Genomic DNA, 20,922 nt, shown 5'->3' with positions numbered 1-20,922 from the left:
TGTATGGCAATGTTCTACAAGCATTCTCTCCTGATATTTTGCCTGCATCTATGGCAAGCATCCTCAGTGACCTCACAACCTCATAGATGCAGGTGAAACGTCAGGGGAGAATGCTTCTAGAACATGGCATACAGCCCGAAAAACTTACAACAACTCAGCATACATGAAGCTAAAACACCAGGTAAATAAGAGCTTACGTTATGCATAAAACAAAAGATAGTACTGGCCACCCCACTTCCATTGAGAGTAGTTGCCCAAAGCTTACCTGTACAAAGAAGAGCATGAAGTTTGTGCATTGGGCTATGTCATTGGAGAAGAAAGTTTGAATCCCTGATCAGACATGGAAACTCATTGGTGACACTGGGGAAGTCACACTCTCTCAGCCTCAGAGGAAGGCAAAGGCAAAACTCCTCTGAAGACATCTTGCCAATTGTGGGCCACCTTAAGTGGGATATGATTTGAAGGCACACAACAACAATTTGCCCAAAGGCAATGGGGAGGGAGTTGACCTAGCTTCCTTCAATGCAAGTATGAAGGGTCTAAGAATTCATATTTGTTTCTTGAACTCACAGCAATCCTGTGAGTTCAAGAAACTTTGCCCTGTAGTGAGTCCTATTAATCACTCAGTGATTCAATCTTAGATGAGATTAACCATACGATTTGTCCCTTAATGCATAGCTAAATTAGTAAAAGAAGGTTGGAAATAGGGTTCCATCATTATCCCAGACTGAGAGTTTTTAGGATCAGATCTCAAGACGTATCTTTGCAAAGTCACAGAGAATGGGACTTCACGATGTTATGATTTAGGATTAACGTACCCCTTGTCTTTCAGACATGGGGAACAAGTGTGGTCAAGTAATATCAGAGCGTGGTCAAGAAGGCAAAAGTTATTAATGAGGTTGAATATACAAACTAGGAGATGATGCCCTGTGTCCCTTTGAGGCTACTTTCCTTGCTGAACAGGTAATTTAAGGAACTAGAAGCAAGCATTTGGTGGCAAAGAGGGAAAACATTAAATTCTTGTGGGTTTTTTTCGGGCTATATGGCCATGTTCTAGAGGCATTTCTCCTGACGTTTCGCCTGCATCTATGGCAAGCATCCTCAGAGGATGCTTGCCATAGATGCAGGCGAAACGTCAGGAGAAATGCCTCTAGAACATGGCCATATAGCCCGAAAAAAACCCACAAGAACTTAGTGATTCCAGCCATGAAAGCCTTCGACAATAGAGAGAAAACATTAACCAAACCATAAAGTCCTGACTCTTGAATTGCACCCATTCAATATCTGACCCGAAAGCTTCAATCACAATATATTGCAAACAGAAGGATCTCAGCCGTAGCTCGGATTAGCTTTGTGAGGCCGAGAAGAAACCAAACCTGACTTGGTTGGAGAGTCACACCCTGCAGGTAAAAGACATTAAACATTTCAGATTTCATTCCCTGTGCAATGAAAGGTTGGTATTTACCACCGAGTCCTGAATGCGAGGGAACATTTCCTGGTTGCCCATGCCCATTGTGTCCTACAATGGGAACACCTGCAAAGTTGGCCAAGCTAAGTAGGCGAACAATTGAAAGGAATGAAATCCAATCATTACACATTTCTCCACATTGTCTAAGTTCTCTCCCCAGAGTTTGGAGAAAGTTCTTTTCTTGGACTACAACTCCCAGAAACCCTTGGCAGGGAAATTCTGGGAACTGGAGTACAACACAGAACCCCTTACAAGCTCTGTTTCCCTCTCAAAGATCCAAGAACTAGCAAAATCATTGACAGGTTTTTGCCTTACAATGGCCCTTAACATTACCTAGGAAGCTTTGGGGGTGTTGCCACATTTTTGCCCCACTACACCTTGTTCAGTAAATGATATGGAAGTCAACTGATCATGAGGCAACCCTAGAATCATAGAATCAAAGAGTTGGAAGAGACCTCATGGGCCATCCAGTCCAACCCCCTGCCAAGAAGCAGGAATATTGCATTCAAATCACCCCTGACAGATGGCCATCCAGCCTCTGTTTAAAAGCTTCCAAAGAAGGAGCCTCCACCACACTCCGGGGCAGAGAGTTCCACTGCTGAACGGCTCTCACAGTCAGGAAGTTCTTCCTCTGAACATGAGGAAGAACTTCCTGACTGTGAGAGCCATTCAGCAGTAGAACTTCCATGTTGACTTCCATGTCATTCACTTTTTCTGGACCTAAAATGATGAGAGAGAGAGACAAAAACACAGTGAAATTGCAGACAAGGGGAGGCATGGTATTATCAAGGGGTCACAACCCTTAAAAGCTCCTTAAGGGTTCAGTGAGACCCTTGACCCCTATGCATTTGCTTCGTCCAATCTTGTAGTATGGTGTTAAAGCATTAAACTAAGCTGCAAAGTCAGCCCTCCACATTCATTGGGGTTTGGGGCACAGGACTCAGTAGAAAATGGGAAAGCCACACATTAAAAAGTCCTTTTTAAACATAATTAAATGCCTCTCTCAGAATCTCTAGGTCCTCCAGTACAGCTCTGTGGTCAGCTGTTGATGAAAGTAGATGATAGTCATGTTGGAGGACCTAGAGAGAACATCTCTCTAGGAGTCCCTAGGTCCTCCTATGTGGTTCTATACTCAACCTTTGCCAAATCACACGACAACTTAAGAATTCTTAGAAGGTAACATTCTCTCTGTTAATTTCTAGGTCTTCCAGGATGACTCTGTGGCCAACTTCCAGCGGAAGTTGACCAAACAGGACCTTGAGATTCTTAGAACGTTTTAATGAAATCCATGAATAATCAAATTTGCAAAAGTCCACTTCACTAAAGTGGAGGACTGGCTGCAATCACCTGTCCCTGAACTTGAAGACTTGGGATGTCATTGCTTGAAAACAGTCCATGTGAAAGGGATCTAGGAGTCTTTAGTAGACCACAAACTGAGCCTGAGCCAAGAGTGTGATGCAGCAGCTAAAAAGATCAATGCAATTCTAGGCTCCATTAATAGGAGTGTAGTGTCTAGACCAGGTTCTCAATCTGTGGGTCCCCAGGTCTTTTGGCCTACAACTCCCAGAAATCCCAGCCAGTTTACTAGCTGTTAGGATTTCTGGGAGTTGAAGACCAAAACATCTGGGGACACACAGGTTGAGAACCACTGGTAGACTGAGGGAAGCAATAGTTCCACTCTATTCAAGAGAGAGATATTGACAAGCTGGAATGTGTCCAGAGGAGGGCAACTAAAATGATCAAGGGTCTGGAGAACAAGCCCTATGAGGAGCGGCTTAAGGAGCTGGGCGTGTTTAGCCTGAAGAAGAGAAGGCTGAGAGGAGATATGATAGCCATGTATAAATATGTGAGAGGAAGCCACAGGGAGGAGGGAGCAAGCTTGTTTTCTGCTTCCCTGGAGACTAGGACGTGAAACAATGGCTTCAAACTACAAGAAAGGAGATTCCATCTGAACATGAGGAAGAACTTCCTGACTGTGAGAGCCGTTCAGCAGTGGAACTCTCTGCCCCAGAGTGTGGTGGAGGCTCCTTCTTTGGAAGCTTTTAAACAGAGGCTGGATGGCCATCTGTCAGGGGTGATTTGAATGCAGGGTTCCTGCTTCTTGGCAGGTGGTTGGTCTGGATGGCCCATGAGGTCTCTTCCAACTCTTTGATTCTGTGATTCAATTATTCCATTCAGCTTTCCTCACCTGGGGTAACCCTGGGACCAGTTCTGGATGAAACAATTCAAGAAGGAGATGAGCAAACTGGAATGCGTCCAGAGCAGGACGACCTCAATGATCAAAGGTTTGGAAACCAAGCTCTATGAGTGACGTAGGAAGCTGGGTATGTTTGGCTTGAAGAAGAGAAGGTTGAGAGGGGACATGAGAAGATGCCACATTGAGAAGGGAGCAAGTTTGTTTTCTGATGCTCTGGAGACTTGGATACAATGGAGCAATGGATTCAAATTTCAGATAAAGAGATTCAACCTAAACATTAGGAGGAACTTCCTGATTGCAAGAGCTGTTTGGCCATGGAATTTGTGGCCTGGGACTATAGGGGAGCCTTCTTCTCTGGAGACTTTTAAGCAGAGGTTGGATGCCCATCTGTTGGGAGGGTTAGGATGGTGTCTTCCTGTGTGCCAGAAAGGGTTTGGGCTGGATAACCCTTGGGATCTGTTCCAGGTATGAATCTATGATTCATGGAACTGGGCAAATGTGTCCCCTTTATTTCCTTTCCTTGTTTGTTTTCCATACTCTTGAATTTTTGATGGCAACCTCATTAGGGCAGGGAGCTTCTCACGAATTGGTCCATTGTTGAAATAATGAATCATCCTATCATAGATTTGCTCCGTCACCAAAAGAAGTGACGGATGAAAATGCACTGAACACTGGCATCATCATGTTTTCCAGGTTCACCTCCCTCCTCTCTCCATTTATTGAAATGCGGCTTGGAGTCCAGGTGTGCAAACAAGTGTGCACATCAAATGGCTCTCTGGCCCCATTGCCTGCTCCTTGGGAACAAATAGTTTGAATGACTGGAAAAGGAGGGATGAGTCACAGGCAGACACAACTCTTGGGGATGCCTGTTAGGAAAAAGGGATTCCTTCCATTTCAATTAACCTTTGGAGTTAATTTGCATTTGCCTTTCTCCCATTACTTGCCTCCACTTTCAGTAGGTGAGAATCTCTACTGAAAAACCAAGAGGAGCAAAACCAACACTAAAGTGTGTGTGTTTCTGTGTGTGTGTTAAAAGTTAAATCACATGACACTGAACACATAATCAGATGAGAGAAAATCTTACATGCCTTTGGGAAGAAACAGCATTTGAAATGTATTGGAAGAAGGCAAACAGGTGCAGCCTGATCACATTTCCTATGCAGAAAATCCAGCTATATCCAGCATATGATATTAAAAGGAATGCAATGACTATATATATACACAGTGTTCGCTCACTTATCGCGGGGGTTATGTTCCAGGACCATCCCGCGATAAGTGAAAATCCGTGAAGTAGGGATATTTATACATTATTTTAGCATATCATAGAATCATAGAACTAAAGAGTTGGAAGAGACCTCATGGGCCATCCAGTCCAACCCCATTCTGCCAAGAAGCAGGAATATTGCATTCAAATCACCCCTGACAGATAGCCATCCATCCTCTGTTTAAAAGCTTCCAAAGAAGGAGCCTCCACCACACTCCAGGGCAGAGAGTTCCACTGCTGAACGGCTCTCACAGTCAGGAAGTTCTTCCTCATGTTCAGATGGAATCTCCTCTCTTGTAGTTTGAAGCCATTGTTCCATTGCGTCCTAATCTCCATGGAAGCAGAAAACAAGCTTGCTCCCTCCTCCCTGTGGCTTCCTTTCACATATTTATACATGGCTATCGTATCTCCTCTCAGCCTTCTCTTCTTCAGGCTAAACATGCCCAGCTCCTTAAGCCACTCCTCATAGGGCTTGTTCTCCAGACTCTTTATCATTTTAGTCGCCCTTCTCTGGACACATTCCAGCTTGTCAATATCTCTCTTGAATTGTGGTGCCCAGAATTGGACACAATATTCCAAGTGTGGTCTAACTAAAGCAGAATAGAGGGGTAGCATTACTTCCCTGGACCTTTCTACAGGAGCTCTTGGTATTATGTCCTGCATGAAAGGCTTCTCTGTGTGGAGTGGCCCAAAACGGCTCTTGTTCCCTCCAAAACCCAAAAAGGGGGCAGGACCAGGGAACCTAACTATAAGTGACAGGTGGCTTGCCCTATGATTGCAGCCAAAAGTAGCGACCTATCTGCAGAGTCCCTGAAACTTAGGACTACAACAAACATTCAATGCAAAGCAAACAAAATTGGAGCTCCTGGTGCAGTTGTACCTGCACAACCCTGCTGGGCTTTTCTAAAGGATCTCTGATGGAGGACAAAGGGGAAAAAAATCTCCAAAACACCCCTAGAAAAAAAAAGAAGACAGACAAGAAGTGCCTGAAATATTAACAACATTTGACACACGTACTTGTGGTCTCCAGCCCACTGTGGACCAGACACAGTAAGAATGCCACTTGTAAAAGGAAACTTGTTGTCAAAAGTTTCAGTAAGAACGGAAACCACAGAATGATATCTTTCTTCCTGGAGTCCTGCAGAGTGCTGAAAACTCCTGCTGAATGCACGCTCCAGCTGCTCTTTCATTGAAAAGCAATGGGTGTGACCCATCAGGGGCGGGCCTCGCCTTGGTAAGTAAAAACTGGATTAAATTACCTTCCTTTAGGACATGCCCTCTTCTGTCAAAAGGTAGCAGAGCAGACGCGAGGACAGAGGCAGCAACCAGAGTGGAAGGGACTCTGTGACGCCCAGGAGAAAGTGGGGAGAAGAAGGGGCACTGAGCCATTCCACAGCCTGGACTTCACAACAAGGTAAAGGACACTTTTGGGGATCTTTGGCTTGCAACAAAACCCTTTCCTTACATCTGCAATGCTTGGCAGGAGAGACCTGGCTCTGAGTTGGGTGCCAGAACATGAAAGAATATCATTTGACAGAATCTGGTTCTATCGGTGCTTCTCAATCTTCCGAATGCCACGACCCCTTAATACAGTTCCTCGTGTTGTGGTGACCCCCAACCACAACATTATTTTTGTCGCTGTAATTTTGCTACTGTTATGAATTGTAATGTAAATATCTGATATGCAGGATGTATTTTCATTTATTGGACCAAATTTGGCACAAATACCCAATACGCCCAAGTTTGAATACTGGAGAGCAATTGATTTTGTCATTTGGGAGTTGTAGTTACTGGGATTTATAGTTCGCCTACAATCAGAGAGTATTCTGAACTCCACCAATGCTGAAATTGAATCAAACTCGGCACACAGAACTCCCGTGACCAAGAGAAAATACTGGAAGGGTTTGGTGGGCATTGACCTTGAGTTTTAGAGTTGTAGTTCACCTACATCCAGAGAGCACTGTGGACTCAAACAATGATGGATCTGGACCAAATTTGGCACAAATACTTAGTAGTCCCAAATGTGAACACTAGTGGAATTTGGGGGAAATAGACCTTGACATTGGGAGTTGTAGTTGCTGGGATTTATAGTTTGCCTACAATCACAGAGCATTCTGAACTCCACCAATGATGGAACTGAACCAAACTTGGCACACAGAACTCCCATAACCAACAAAAAATATTGGAAGGTTTTGATGGGCATTGACCTTGAGTTTGGGAATTGTAGTTCTACATCCAACGAGCACAGTGGATTCAAACAATGATGGATCTGGATCAAACTTGGCACGAATACTCAATATGCCCATATGTTATCACTGGTGGAGTTTGGGGGAAATAGACCTTGACATGCAGGAGTTGTAGTTGCTGGGATTTATAGTTCGCCTACAATCAAAGAGCATTCTGAACTCCACCAATGCTGGAATTGAATCAAACTCGGCATACTCAGTAGGCCCAAATGTGAACACTGGTGGGGTTTGGGTAAAATAGACCTTGACTTTTGGGGTTGTCGTTGCGGGGATTTCTAGTTCACCTACAATCAAAGAGTATTCTGAACCCCACCAACAATAGAATTAGGCCAAACTTCCCACACAGAATCCCCATCACTAACAGAAAATACTGTGTTTCCTGATGGTCTTTGGTGACCCCTCTGACACCTCCTCCAGAGTTCCTGACCCCCAATTTGAGAAACACTTGGTTATATGGAAAGGAGAAAACAGAAAGAGACATAGCATCCTTAGAGCGGGGAAAGTATGTTCAGTTTAACCTGATCCATTCCAGGCAAAAGGGTCCTTCAGGAGATTCCATCTGAACATGGGGAAGAACTTCCTGACTGTGAGAGCCGTTCAGCAGTGGAACTCTCTGCACCGGAGTGTGGTGGAGGGTCCTTCTTTGGAAGCTTTTAAACAGATGCTGGATGGCCATCTGTCAGGGGTGATTTGAATGCAACATTCCTGCTTCTTGGCAGAATGGGGTTGGACTGGATGGCCCACGAGGTCTCTTCCAACTCTTTGATTCTATGATTCATGCAAAAGGCAATTCAATTGAGAAAGGGTCCTGCATATTTTTGTCAACTTTGGTACAGTCACATTTTCTTTTGTAGCCAGAATGCAACACTTGGCCATTAAAATTAGTACTAAATTAGTGATTGAAAAATTGCAACGAAAAGCAAAGGAAGAAACGTCAAGAAAAAGGTGGCAGAAGGCTCTGCAAAATGTTTCTTCTTTTCTTTTCCGTCCCACTGGATGTCTTGTTTGGAAGACAAGGGAAGAAAAGGGATTCTCTTCCCAAGTCGAAATGCGTTTCCGAGACAATAGCCGGGTTTGTCTTCCGAGAGGCTAGTACACTCTAATTGTCACCAACCAAGTAATTATCCCTGTTTTGTTCAACGCGGGTGACTCACCCGATGCGCGGCAGGAGCTGGTTTTAATTTAAAGTTTGCTGTTCTGCAGAATTGTTTACCCCAGGAAGGTCGGTCGGAGGATATTCCGACATGGATTTTCATGTCTGGTGAATTATTGTTTTAGCTGAAGCGATGGCTTGACCTTGCATCTCCGCTTTTGTCTTGTGGTTTGAAAAATATTTTATGTAACACAGCTGCATAAATACAATTGGAAGGGCCTCTGCGGCCTGTGTTTTTTCCCCCTGAAATGGTTGCCTCTCCTCCTACTCACAGACACTATTAATTTGGGATGCAAAGCAGGCTCGTGACGAACTCAGTCTTTAGCTAAGGTTGGCTGCAAGGTATTCAGCATTGTGGGGTGTTTGATTTAGCAAAAAGGAAGTCGGTGCATTTATTTTCTTTCTCCGACATTTAAATATAATATTGACCAAAGGTGGACGTAACAGGCCTTTTCCCACCAGGTAAGGTTGGGCAGGATGGCGGATGTGGTTTGCCAATGTGGATCACAGGGAAGTTGTTTGGAAGCAATCCCCAATCGCTCGGGTTGGTTTTGCAAAAGGCTAGCAAGGATTTTTCCATGTTGCCCTAGATTCAGCACGCATCTGACATTATTCATTTATTTATTTATTTATTTCAGAGTCTTATATACCGACCTTCTCACCTCTTTTGAGGGACTCAGACCGGTTTCCAACCATAAAAACCCATACAATCGGTAAAAACACCATAGTTCATATTACAATAACGCATTAAAACAACAAATATATCCAAAACTACAGTGGTCAGTCGTCATACTAAAAAACAATTATACATCATCTTCCATCCATATCTCAGGGTGTTGTCTCACTCATCAAAAGCCTGTCTCCATAACCACGTCTTCACCTGTTTCCTAAAAGTCAGGATAGAAGGGGCGGTTCTGATCTCCGGTGGGAGAGAGTTCCAGAGTCACGGGGCCACCACCAAGAAGGCGCTGTCCCTCGTCCCCACCAGACGCGTTTGCGAGGCCGGAGGGACCGAGAGCAGGGCCTCTCCGGACGATCTTAATAATCTTGATGGTTCATAGGGGAGAATATGTTCAGAGTCGTTTAGGGCCGGAGTCGTTTAGGGCCGGAGTCGTTTAGGGCTTTAAGGGTTAACACCAGCACTTTGAATTGTGCTCAGAAGCTAATTGGCAGCCAGTGGAGCTGGTGTAACAGCGGAGTGGTGTGCTCCCTGTACCCCGCACCCGTTAGTAGTCTGGCTGCCGAGCGTTGGACTAGCTGCAGCTTCTGGGCAGTCTTCAGAGGCAACCCCACGTAGAGAGCGTTGCAGTAATCTAAACGGGATGTAACCAAAGCATGGACCACCGTGGCCAAGTCAGACTTCCCAAGGTACAGGCGCAGCTGGCGCACAAGTTTTAGTTGTGCAAAAGCTCCCCTGACCACCACCGAGACCTGAGGCTCCAGGCTCAGCGATGAGTCTAGGAGAACTCCCAGACTGCGAACCTGCGCCTTTAGGGGGAGTGTGACCCCGTCCAGCACAGGCTGTAACCACCAGTATATGGTCTCCACCAGTATATGACATCATTATAAAAGGTAAAGTTTCCCCCTTGACATTAAGTCTAGTTGTGTCCGACTCTGGGGGTGGTGCTCATCTCCATTTCTAAGCTGAAGAGCTGGCGTTGTCCATAGACACCTCCTAGGACATGTGGCCAGGATGACCGCATGGAGCTCCATTACCTTCCCACCAAAGCGGGACCTATTGATCTACTAACATTGCATATTTTCGAACTGCTAGGTTGGGAGAAGCTGGGGATGACAGTGGGAGCTCATGCCGCTCCCCAGATTCGAACCGCTGAACTTTCAGTCAGTAAGTTCAGCAGCTCAGCAGTTTAACCTGCTGCACCACCGGTAGATGTGCGGATGGTTCCGTCTGTCAGCTCCAGCTCTCCATGCAGGAACATGAGAGAAGCCTCTCACAGGATGGTTATTTATTTATTTATCATGTCAGGAGCAACCAGACAGATGTATTACATTTTTAGCAAAACAAACAAACAAACAGACAAAACACAAAGTTTGCAAGCTTGGTAGTTGATTAAATGTCCTTTGACCAGTATCTGGCCACTTGGAGTGCCTCTGGTGTTGCCGCAAGGAGGTCCTCCATTGCGCATGTGGCAGGGCTCAGGTTGCATTGCAGCAGGTGGTCAGTGGTTTGCTCTTCTCCACACTCGCATGTCGTGGATTCCACCCAGTAGCCCCATTTCTGAAAGTTGGCTCTGCATCTCGTGGTGCCAGAGCGCAGTCTGTTCAGTGCCTTCCAAGTCGCCCAGTCTTCTGTGTGCCCAGGGAGGAGTCTCTCATTTGGTATCAGCCATTGATTGAGGTTCTGGGTTTAAGCCTGCCACTTTTGGACTTTCGCTTGCTGAGGTATTCCAGCAAGTGTCTCCATAGATCTTAGAAAACTATTTCTTGATTTAAGTGCTGGCTGAAATCCAAACGTGCTGGCTGAAATCCAAACAGGGGATGAGCTGGAGATGTCACTGCCTTGGTCCTTTCACTATTGGCTGCTACTTCCCGGCGGATGTCAGGTGGTGCAATAAGCTAAGCAGTGTAATTTCGCCAGTGGTGTAGGGCGCAAACACCCCGTGATAATGCGGCACGTTTCATACCCTAATTAAACCCTAATGAAATACCCTAATGAAACAGGATGATAATATATCAATAATCCTAACGTTTCATACCCTAATTAAACCCTAATGAAATACCCTAATGAAACAGGATGAAATATCCTAATGAAACAGGATGATAATATATCAATAATCCTGGCAACGTCCTTGCAGGTGGTCAATTCTCTCATACCAGAAGCGACTTGTAGTTTCTCAACTCACTCCCGACATGAAAAAATGGTAGAATGCTAGAATTGGAGGGGACCCCAAGGGCCATCCAGTCCAACCCTATTCTGCCATGCAGGAAGACACCACCCAAGCCCTCCCAACAGATGGACATCCAGCCTCTACTTAATAACCTTTAGAGAAGGAGACAGGAGCCCCTGGTGGTGCAACGGGTAAAACCCTTCTGCCAGCAGGACTGCTGACCAACAGATCAGCGGTTCAAATCCGGGGAGAGCACGGATGAGCTCCTCCTATCAGCCCCAGCTCCTTATGCGGGGACATTTTGATGTTTTGATAAAACATCAAAATATCCGGGCAACCCCTGGGCAACGTCCTTGCAGACGGCCAATTCTCTCACACCAGAAGTGAATTGCAGTTTCTCAAGTCTATCCTGACACACACACACTCAAAAGAGAGGGAGACTCCACTAGACTACTAGACACTTGGAGGAGAGAAGGCTCAGTGTCTTTTTTCTCGATTCCTACCTAGTAAACAAGAGCATCGAGGTTGCTTCCAATACCTTCCAACAATTCAGAGATTAAAACCAGTGCGCCTGCACCTAAATAACAAGAGAGAGTGATCAATATTATCAAAATTATTAATGAGGAAGAACACAGAAGTTAGGATATGCTGCAATCCTCCCAAGGCATCTGGAGGAGCTCATGGTGGCACAATGGGTTGGACCTTTGTGCCGGCAGAACTGCTGACCAAGAAGTCGGCGGTTCAAAGCCAGGGAGCAGGGTGAGCTCCTGTCTGTCAGCTCCAGCTTCCCATGCGGGGACATGAGAGAAGCCTCCTACAGGATGGTAAAACATCCAGGCATCCCCTGGGCAACGTTTTCGCAGACAACCAATTTTCTCACACCAGAAGCAACTTGCGGTTTCTCAAGTTGCTCCTGACATGGAAACGAAGGGCATCCACAATAATCTGGAATGATCCAATCAGTGGGACATGTGCAAGAGGTTTTCCTCCTCCCATACCATAGTTGCAGAAATGTTGCAGGAGATGTGCTGCAGCGCATGTGCAGAGTGCAGGCATGCCCAGGGTTTTAAAATGTGGTTATGCACCGATGATGTCCACACTAGTGCACCACATGGAAATCTCTCGAAGCCTCATGTTTTCTGCATTCCTTGGATATAATGGGCTCCATTTTTCCGGTGAAAGCAGACTCTCCCCAGACTTTTGTAAACATGGTTTTTCCTTGTTTAATGCATTTCTGCCTGAATTATGGGCATGTGTTGTTCGTCCATCCCTTCCCTTCATAATCCATCTCAATGTGGATTATAAGGCCTGTGTAGATGCGGCCCAGATCAGCTAAAAAAAGTGTGATGACAAGGGGATCAATAGAAAGGTATGGCTTCCAGGTATGACTATGCTCTCCAGGTCACTGATCACTCAGGGGTACTTTGTGCTTTTCTTGCATGGCAAGGGTTGGACTAGATGGCCCATATGGTGGTCTCTCCCAACTTATCATGTCATTCTATGATTCTATGCCCTTGTGCCCCCAGAACAGATGGGACAACCTCCAACCCCAGTGAAAAGGTGCTTCTCATTCTCCAGATGTTGGTGAGCATTAAGAACACATCTGGTGCAGCTGCATATCCAGTTGGAGGCTGGGAGGCTGGACAAAGAGTTAGAAGATACTTCCTTGAGGAGCAGCATTTAAACTATATACAATATGTAATCACAGAACCCATATCCACAGTTTCATTTATCCACATCTGTAGAAAAATAGTCTCACTAGATACTTACTAGATCCTCCAGGTAATTCATTTGTTGTTCAGGAGGACTTGTTGTTTATTTGTGCAGTTGCTTCCAACTCTTGGTGACCTCCTGGACCAGCCCACGCCAGAGCTCCCTGTCGGCCGTCACCACCCCCAAGTCCTTCAGAGTCAATCCAGTCACTTTAAGGACACCATCCATCCATCTTGCCTTTGCTCGGCCCCTCTTCCTTTTTCCTTCCATTTCCCCAAGCATCATTGTCTTCTCTAAGCTTTCCAACCATTCATGGTTCCTGCCATTAGAATCCCATGGGCGAAAATGTTATTCAACTTTATTTTCAACAGAAAAGTCTGATCCACATGACATTTTCACAGCAGCGACGACAATTGCCAAAGCCACCCATGAGTCCATGATGATGATATTCTGGATCCCTGAGCATCAGATGGCTTCAACGTGCTGTTATTTCCCTGCAAACAAAGTCACTTTCACAAGCTCTCCGCTGCTTTGCTTTTGTTCTGTCTTAGCCCCAGGGAAGGCAATTATTGTTTTACTAGTTTGTTCCTGCTTGCACCAGGTAAATCCAGCCAGTTTCGTATCCTTCTAGACAACTCCTCCTGTTTTGCTTGCCTTTCTTCCGTCTTTTCTTTCTTTCTTTCTTTCTTTCTTTCTTTCTTTCATTCATTCATTCATTCATTCATTCATCTTTCCTTCCTTCCTTCCTTCCTTTCGTCCTTCCTTTCTTCCCTCCTTTCTCTCTCTCTCTCCCTCTGTTCCTTCCTTCTATCCTCCCTTCCCTTCCCTTCCCTCCCTTCTTCCTTCCTTCTTTCCTTTCTTTCCTCCCTCCTTTCTTTCTCCCTTCCTCCCTTCCATCCTTCTTTCTTTCTTTCCTTCCTTCCTTTCATCCATCCTTTCTTCATTCTTTTCTTCCTTTCTTCCCTCCCTCCTTTCTTTCTCCCTCCCTCCGTTCCTTCCTTCTATCCTCCCTTCCCCTCCCTCCCACCCACCCTCCCTCCCTCCCTCCTTCCTTCCTTCCTTCCTTCCTTCCTTCCTTCCTTCCTTCCTTCCTTCCTTCCTTCCTTCTTTTCTCCCTTCCCTTCCCTTTCTCCCTTCTTCCTTCCTTCTTTCCTTTCTTCCTTTCTTCCCTCCCTCCTTTCTTTCTCCCTCCCTTCCATTCATCTTTCTTCCCTCCCTCCCTCCCTCCTTCCCTCCCTCCCTCCCTCCTTTCCTTTCTTTCTTTCTTTCTTTCTTTCCTTTCTTTCCTTTCTTCTTTCCTTTTTTCCTTCCCTTCTTCCTTCCCTTCTTCCTTCCTTCCCTCCCTCCCTCCCTCCCTTCCTTTCCTCATTACTGAAATAGCTGTGGCACTGTTTTTCCAAGGGAAATACAGTAGGATCTCTGTGTCCGCAGGGGAAACACTTCCAGACTTCACATAGATATGCAAAACCTGTTGAAAGGATGGAAAACAAATGCCATAGAGTCAAGTTGGAGGACCTAGAAAAGCCAAGGGAAGATATATTTCGTGATGTGTGGACTAATGAAACTGTGGGTACCTGTCTTGTGGATACTATTTAGATAATTCAATTTACTTTCACTTGGGGCCTGAACCCAGAATGCCCCAGCCTCTGGTTTAGCAACGAATGGCTCGGTGTTATCCACCATCTCTCCATAAATTGTTGACATATTCTATTAAGCGAATGCTTCGTTGCAGCAACTCAAAGCATTTCACATTAATAAATAACCAGTTTCAGTTGGGATATTTCTGTCTTCTGTGAACACATGGAGATGCCTTTGGCTGGGTCAAACCCACTGGCCCATCAAATCCTTTGGTGTGCATTCGAAAAGCAGCCTTTCTCCCTCATCTTCAGCTCAAAGTTCATGTTACCCTCTCAACGTCTCTAATCGCTGCCCCAAAATGGCTCCAAAGCATTACGGTTCCTCCTAAACAACAGAAAGACTGTGAGAAATATAGTTTGTCATTAGCTGCATTCAATTTTTAGTGATCCTAGGATTAAGAAGCCTCCAAAGCATCTCCATCTTCAACATCTCTGCTCAGGTTGGATATACAATGCCATGCAATCCAGTTCCAAACAGATAATCAAGGATCAGGTACTGGATTATATGGCAGTGTGGACGGGGCTTTCGTAATCCAGCTTTCACAGCCATGTGGGGAAATGGGAAATGCAATGGTATGGACCATCGTAACTTTAGAATTCATTGATCTATCTTGACACTTCAGGATCTCGTTCAGTTCCCTCATATCCACCCTTGCAAGTCCTTGTTTGGCCTGATACGTGTATGGTATCCAAATTTGGTGTCAATTCATCCAGTGGTTTTTGAGTTATGTTAATTCCACAAACAAACATTGCATTTTTACTTATATAGCTACTAGCCATCCCCTGCCACTCATTGCTGTGGCCCATTCTGTCTATATGTGCTTTGTGTATGTTTATATTTGTGTATATGTGCATATGTGTGTGTGTGTATGGTTTTGTGCATGCGTTGTAATGTATTTTTTATTTTTTGGCTTTTTAAGTCTCTTCTGCTGTGTTTTTCAGTGTTTTTATGAGTGATGGTCACTCGTTGGCCTCATACGCATATGATATCCAAATTTGGTGTCAATTTGTCCAGTGGTTTTTGAGTTATGTTAATCCCACAAACCAACGTTATACTTTTATTTATATAGATAGCCATGGATATTGAATCTGTGGATAATGAGGGTCAATTATATTGGGTCTAAGTCTTTGCTATTTTCTGCTAGCAAAGTTGTTGATGCTCCTTCCTCCAATTTTAACACCTCCTGCGTCCGCATCTAATCTGACTTTCAGTATGATATTTTCGGCATACATCTTCCTGGAAACTGTATCTTATGGCCCTCGGACTCCAAAGTCTGGCCCCTACAGAATTCCGCAAAGTGCCCCAAATCCTATCAAGTTCGAATCCGTGGGATGGGGTGAGCTCCCACTGTCAGCCCTAGCTCCTGCCAACCTAGCAGTTCGAAAACATGCAAATGTGAGTAGATCAATAGGTACTGCTTCAGCAGCAAAAGGCGAAAGATGCTCCAGGCAGTCATACCAACCATATGACCAGGAAGTGTCTTATTTCATTGTAATTTTTGGAGGCTCAACCTCATGTTAGCTGCCCCAAGTCCCCACTGGGGAGATGGTAGTGGGGTATAAATATAGCTGATGATGATGATGATGATGATGATGATGATGATGGACACAGGCTCCTCAGCTTGCAAATGGAGGTGAGCACCTCTACCAGAGCCAGAGATGAGCACCGCCTGCAGAGCTGGAAATGAAAGGGGAAGCCTTTGCCTTTGTTTGTGTATTTGTGTCTCCTTGTTCCTCATTGTAATCAAAGCACTGGATGTTTGCCTGTATCTAGGTTGTTGTAAGTTTTCTGGGCTGTATGGCCGTGTTCCAGAAGCATTCTCTCCTGACCTGTTTGGTTATATACTGTAATCTGCTCTGAGTCCCCTTGGGGAGAAGGGGAAAATATAAAGAAAGTACTGGAGAACAAGCCCTATGAGGAGCGGCTTAAGGAGCTGGGCATGTTTAGCCTGAAGAAGAGAAGGCTGAGAGGAGACATGATAGCCATGTATAAATATGTGAGAGGAAGCCACAGGGAGGAGGGAGCAAGCTTGTTTTCTGCTTCCTTGGAGACTAGGACGCGGAACAATGGCTTCAAACTACAAGAGCGGAGATTCCATCTGAACATGAAGAAGAACTTCTTGACTGAGAGCCGTTCAGCAGTGGAACTCTCTGCCCCGGAGTGTGGTGGAGGCTCCTTCTTTGGAAGCTTTTAAACAGAGGCTGGATGGCCATCTGTCAGGGGTGATTTGAATGCAATGTTCCTGCTTCTTGGCAGGGGGTTGGACTGGATAGCCCATGAGGTCTCTTCCAACTCTTTGATCCTATGATTCTATGAGGGCATTGGTTTCCAGGTGGAAGGCGGTCTCGGTCAGGGTTGGCTTGACGCGCCTTCCTCTTGGCACGTTTCTCTCTTTCGCCCTCCATTCGTGCCTCTTCAAATTCTTCTGGTCACAGCTGACCTCCAGCTGGAGCGATCAAGGGCAAGGGCTTCCCAGTTCTCAGTGTCTATGCCAGAGTTTTAAAGGTTGGCTTTAAGCCCATCTTTAAATCTCTTTTCCTTTTAAACAGAGGCTGGATGACCATCTGTCAGGGGTGATTTGAATGCAATATTCCTGCTTCTTGGCAGGGGGTTGGACTGGATGGCCCATGAGGTGTCTTCCAACTCCTTGATTCTATGATTCTATTGTTGTTGTTATTACCCCATTTTTGTGCTGATTTGGAGATGATCATTGTCTGAGACTGGCTGAAATTATCTTTGGTATAGATCCCCACTTTCACAGGCAAAGTTAGGGAAACTCCATGCTGTAGGAATATGGCTGGAGAGGGAGCTACGGACGGATGGGTTTGGTCAGCAATCCTTTTCCTGTGCCATGGCTTCCCCTTTCTTTCCATTAGCTACAAGGTCAAACACAGCGAGCCCAGAGGCTAGGAAATGGCATTCTGGGGCCAGGCCAACGTGCCCTCTTTTACTTTACTTTTGGATAATCACACTCTTCTGTTAGTTTCAGCTCCACGCCCTTTAATGTACAAGGAAGTAGTAAATGGCGCTTTCTCACTTTTCCTTGGAGGGGGAAGAAAGGCGTTTGGATAAAGAGAAATGCCAACTGCAACACTGTGTAACACGATTTTTGTTCCTGAGTTATCAATGCCATTTCCTAATTAGGTTCTTGTAGGTTTTTTCGGGCTATAGGGCCATGTTCTAGAGGCATTTCTCCTGACGTTTCGCCTGCATCTATGGCAAGCATCCTCAGAGGTAGTGAGGTCTGTTGGAATTAGGACAATGGGTTTATATATCTGTGGAATGACCAGCTCTCTGCTGAAGCTAGGTGTGAATGTTTCAGCTGACCACCTTCATTAGCATTTGAAGGCTTGGCTGAGCCTGGGAAAATGTTCTGTTGAGAGGTGTTAAGATGTGCCTCTCACACCTCTCAACAGAACATTTTCCCAGGCTCAGCCAAGCCTTCAAATGCTAATGAAGGTGGTCAGCTGAAACATTCACACCTAGCTTCAGCAGAGAGCTCTTTGCCCCACCCCAGCCATTCCACAGATATATAAACCCATTTTCCTATTTCCAACAGACCTCACTACCTCTGAGGATGCTAGCCATAGATGCAGGCAAAACGTCAGGAGAAATGCCTCTAGAACATGGCCCTATAGCCCGAAAAAACCTACAAGAACCTAGTGATTCCAGCCATGGAAGCCTTCGACAATACATTTCCTAATTGGTTCTATCATAAAAACATGGAAAGAGTTGATTAAGCTGCAAAAAATATTGTTTTTTGCAGGATATCCTGCAGCATGTATTGCGATAGTTTTTCAATGAATATCTCATAGACTCTCAACGAATACAAGATAGTTTGTGGCAGACACAAAAACGAAGTTTCTGTAGCATAACAACTACTTTCAAAGTAAGCACTGTACAATTAAAGAGGAAATAACACTTTCAACTCAGGAACAATTGTTTACGTAGTGTAATGATTGATTTTGAACATTTGTCCCAACATGTTTTTGAAGTCTTTCATGATAGGAATCACTGGGATGTTGTAAGTTTTCTGGGCTGTCTGGCCATGTTCCAAAAGCATTCTCTCCTGACATTTTGCCCACATCTATGGCAGGCCTCCTCAGAGGTTGTGAGGTCTGTATTGTCGAAGGTTTTCATGGCCGGAATCACTGGGTTGTTGTAGGTTTTTTCAGGCTATATGGCCATGGTCTAGAGGCATTCTCTCCTGAGATTTCGCCTGCATCTATGGCAAGCATCCTCAGAGGTAGTGAGGTCTGTTGGAACTAGGAAAATGGGTTTATATATCTGTGGAAGGGCCAGGGTGGAACAAAGGACTCTTGTCTGCTGGAGCTAGGTGTGAATGTTTCAACTGACCACCTTGATTAGCATATAATGGCCTGACAGTGCCTAGAGCAAACTTTTGTTGAGAGGTGATTAGATGTCCTTGTTTGTTTCCTCTCTGTTGTTGTGCTGTTGTAATTTTAGAGTTTTTTTAATACCGGTAGCCAGATTTTGTTCATTTTCATGGTTTCCTCCTTTCTGTTGAAATTGTCCAGGGTGGGAGAAAGAACTCTTGTCTGCTTGAGGCAAGTGTGAATGTTGCAGTTGGCCACCTTGATTAGCATTGAATGGCCTTGCAGCTTCAAAGCCTGGCCGGTTGCTGTCTGATTGATGCCTGGGGGGATCCTTTGTTGGGAGATGTTAGAAGATCAATCAGAGCCAGGTAATACCAATCACCCTGTCAGGCTACACAGAGAAGCCATTGAGCATCCACAAGCATGTGGACAATTTCAACAGAAAGAAGGAAACCATGAAAATGAACAAAATCTGACTACCGGTATTTAAATAAAACTCTAAAATCATAACAGTAAATAAAAAACAACACTCAAAAACTGGGGAATTACAGACAAGAAACAATCAGGGAGAACTAAGCATTTGCAGTATAGTTGATTTTGCCCAGGGGTGCTCTTGAGGCGCTCTTGAGGGAAAATTGACATTGACATATGTGAGTTGTAGTTACTGGGATGTATAGTTCACCTACAATCAAAGAGCATTCTGAACTTCACCAATGATGGAATTGAACCAAATATGGCACACAGAACTCCCATGACGAACAGAAAATATATATCAATAGGTTGTTGTAGGTTTTTTCGGGCTATATGGCCATGTTCTAGAGGCATTTTCTCCTGACGTTTCGCCTGCATCTTTGGCAAGCATCCTCAGAGGTAGTGAGATCTATTGGAATTAGGAAAGTGGATTTATATATCTGTGGAATGACCAGGCTGGGGCAAAGAACTCTTGTCTGCTGGAGCTAGGTGTGAATGTTTCAACTGACCACCTTGATTGGCATTTGATGGCCTGGCTGTGCCTGGGGCAATCTTTTGTTGAGAGGTGATTAGATGTGCCTGATTGTGCCTGATGAAAGCCTTCGACAATACAATATATCAGTGATTGGTTGGGAGGGAGGCACCAAAATAATGTTTGCTTACCGTTGAAAATTACCTAGGGCCACCTCTGCCCACAGTGGCCTGGATCTCACTATCCACTGCTGTTGTCAATGGCTCGATAACACCTGGAAGGCCCAAGTTGGCCCATGACAGAGTTTCTCCTCAACCTCCTAGCTTCATAAATTGGCCGAGAGCATTTCAAGAATCTTTCCGCCACTTGCCTTTTAAAGTGATACCAGGAAGGGTAATTCTACACTATGTTTCCCAATTGACTTTTCTGCTCAGGTATGAAAGGGCAATCTCTTGAGCAAACGGGTTCCGAGCCCTCGGTTCGGGTTTTGCTTTCGACAGGGGCTTTGGGGATTATGGGCTTAAGGAAGCCTCTGTTGACTCCTGTTTGCTCAAACGTTAACATTACAGGTGTGCTGTTTATGAGGCTTTCGCCTGTGTCTCCTTTGGCACAGAGGAAAGAAAAGGGTGGGGAAGACGTGGCCTGAGTCATATAGGTTCTCAGGGGTGTCACAGCAGAGAAGGCCAACAAGGAAGGTTTGAAATGGACACAGATTTAGAGGTAATGTTCCATCCTTTGATGGCTGGGGTGCATCAACACCAGGAGTAGGCAAGCTTGGGCCCTCCAGGTGTTTTGGACTTCAACCCCTTTGATATAACTGATAATATGAGATAAATCATTTGTAAGGATAGGTTGTTGTAGGTTTTTCCGGGCTATATGGCAATGTTCTGGAGGCAATTTTTCTCCTGACGTTTCGCCTGCATCTATGGCAAGCATCCTCAGAGGTAGTAAGGTCTGTTGGAAGTAGGAAAAATGGGTTGATATATCTGTGGAATGACCAGGGTGAGACAAAGGACTATTTTCTGCTGGGGCTAGGTGTGAATGTTTCAGCTGATCATCTTGATTTGCATTCAATGGCTTGGAAGTGCCTGGGGGGAATCTTTTGTTGAGAGTG

General features: G+C 45.1%; 1 protein-coding gene across 1 annotated transcript in view; it reads left to right on the top strand.

The window, feature by feature from the left end:
• The first annotated feature begins 6,185 nt into the window (after positions 1–6,185).
• Positions 6,186–20,922, top strand: part of VILL (villin like) — a 67,511-nt gene continuing 52,774 nt past the window's right edge. Inside the window, exon 1 of the mRNA XM_060782641.2 lies at positions 6,186–6,343. The gene's annotated coding sequence lies outside the window, so the exon portion shown is untranslated. The remainder of the gene's footprint in view (positions 6,344–20,922) is intronic.

The sequence above is a fragment of the Anolis sagrei genome, chromosome 6, assembly GCF_037176765.1.
Source record: "Anolis sagrei isolate rAnoSag1 chromosome 6, rAnoSag1.mat, whole genome shotgun sequence".
In the NCBI taxonomy this organism is placed as follows: domain Eukaryota; kingdom Metazoa; phylum Chordata; class Lepidosauria; order Squamata; family Dactyloidae; genus Anolis; species Anolis sagrei.
Note: the sequence above shows the minus strand (reverse complement) of the source record. Positions and strands in the feature narration are given on the sequence as shown.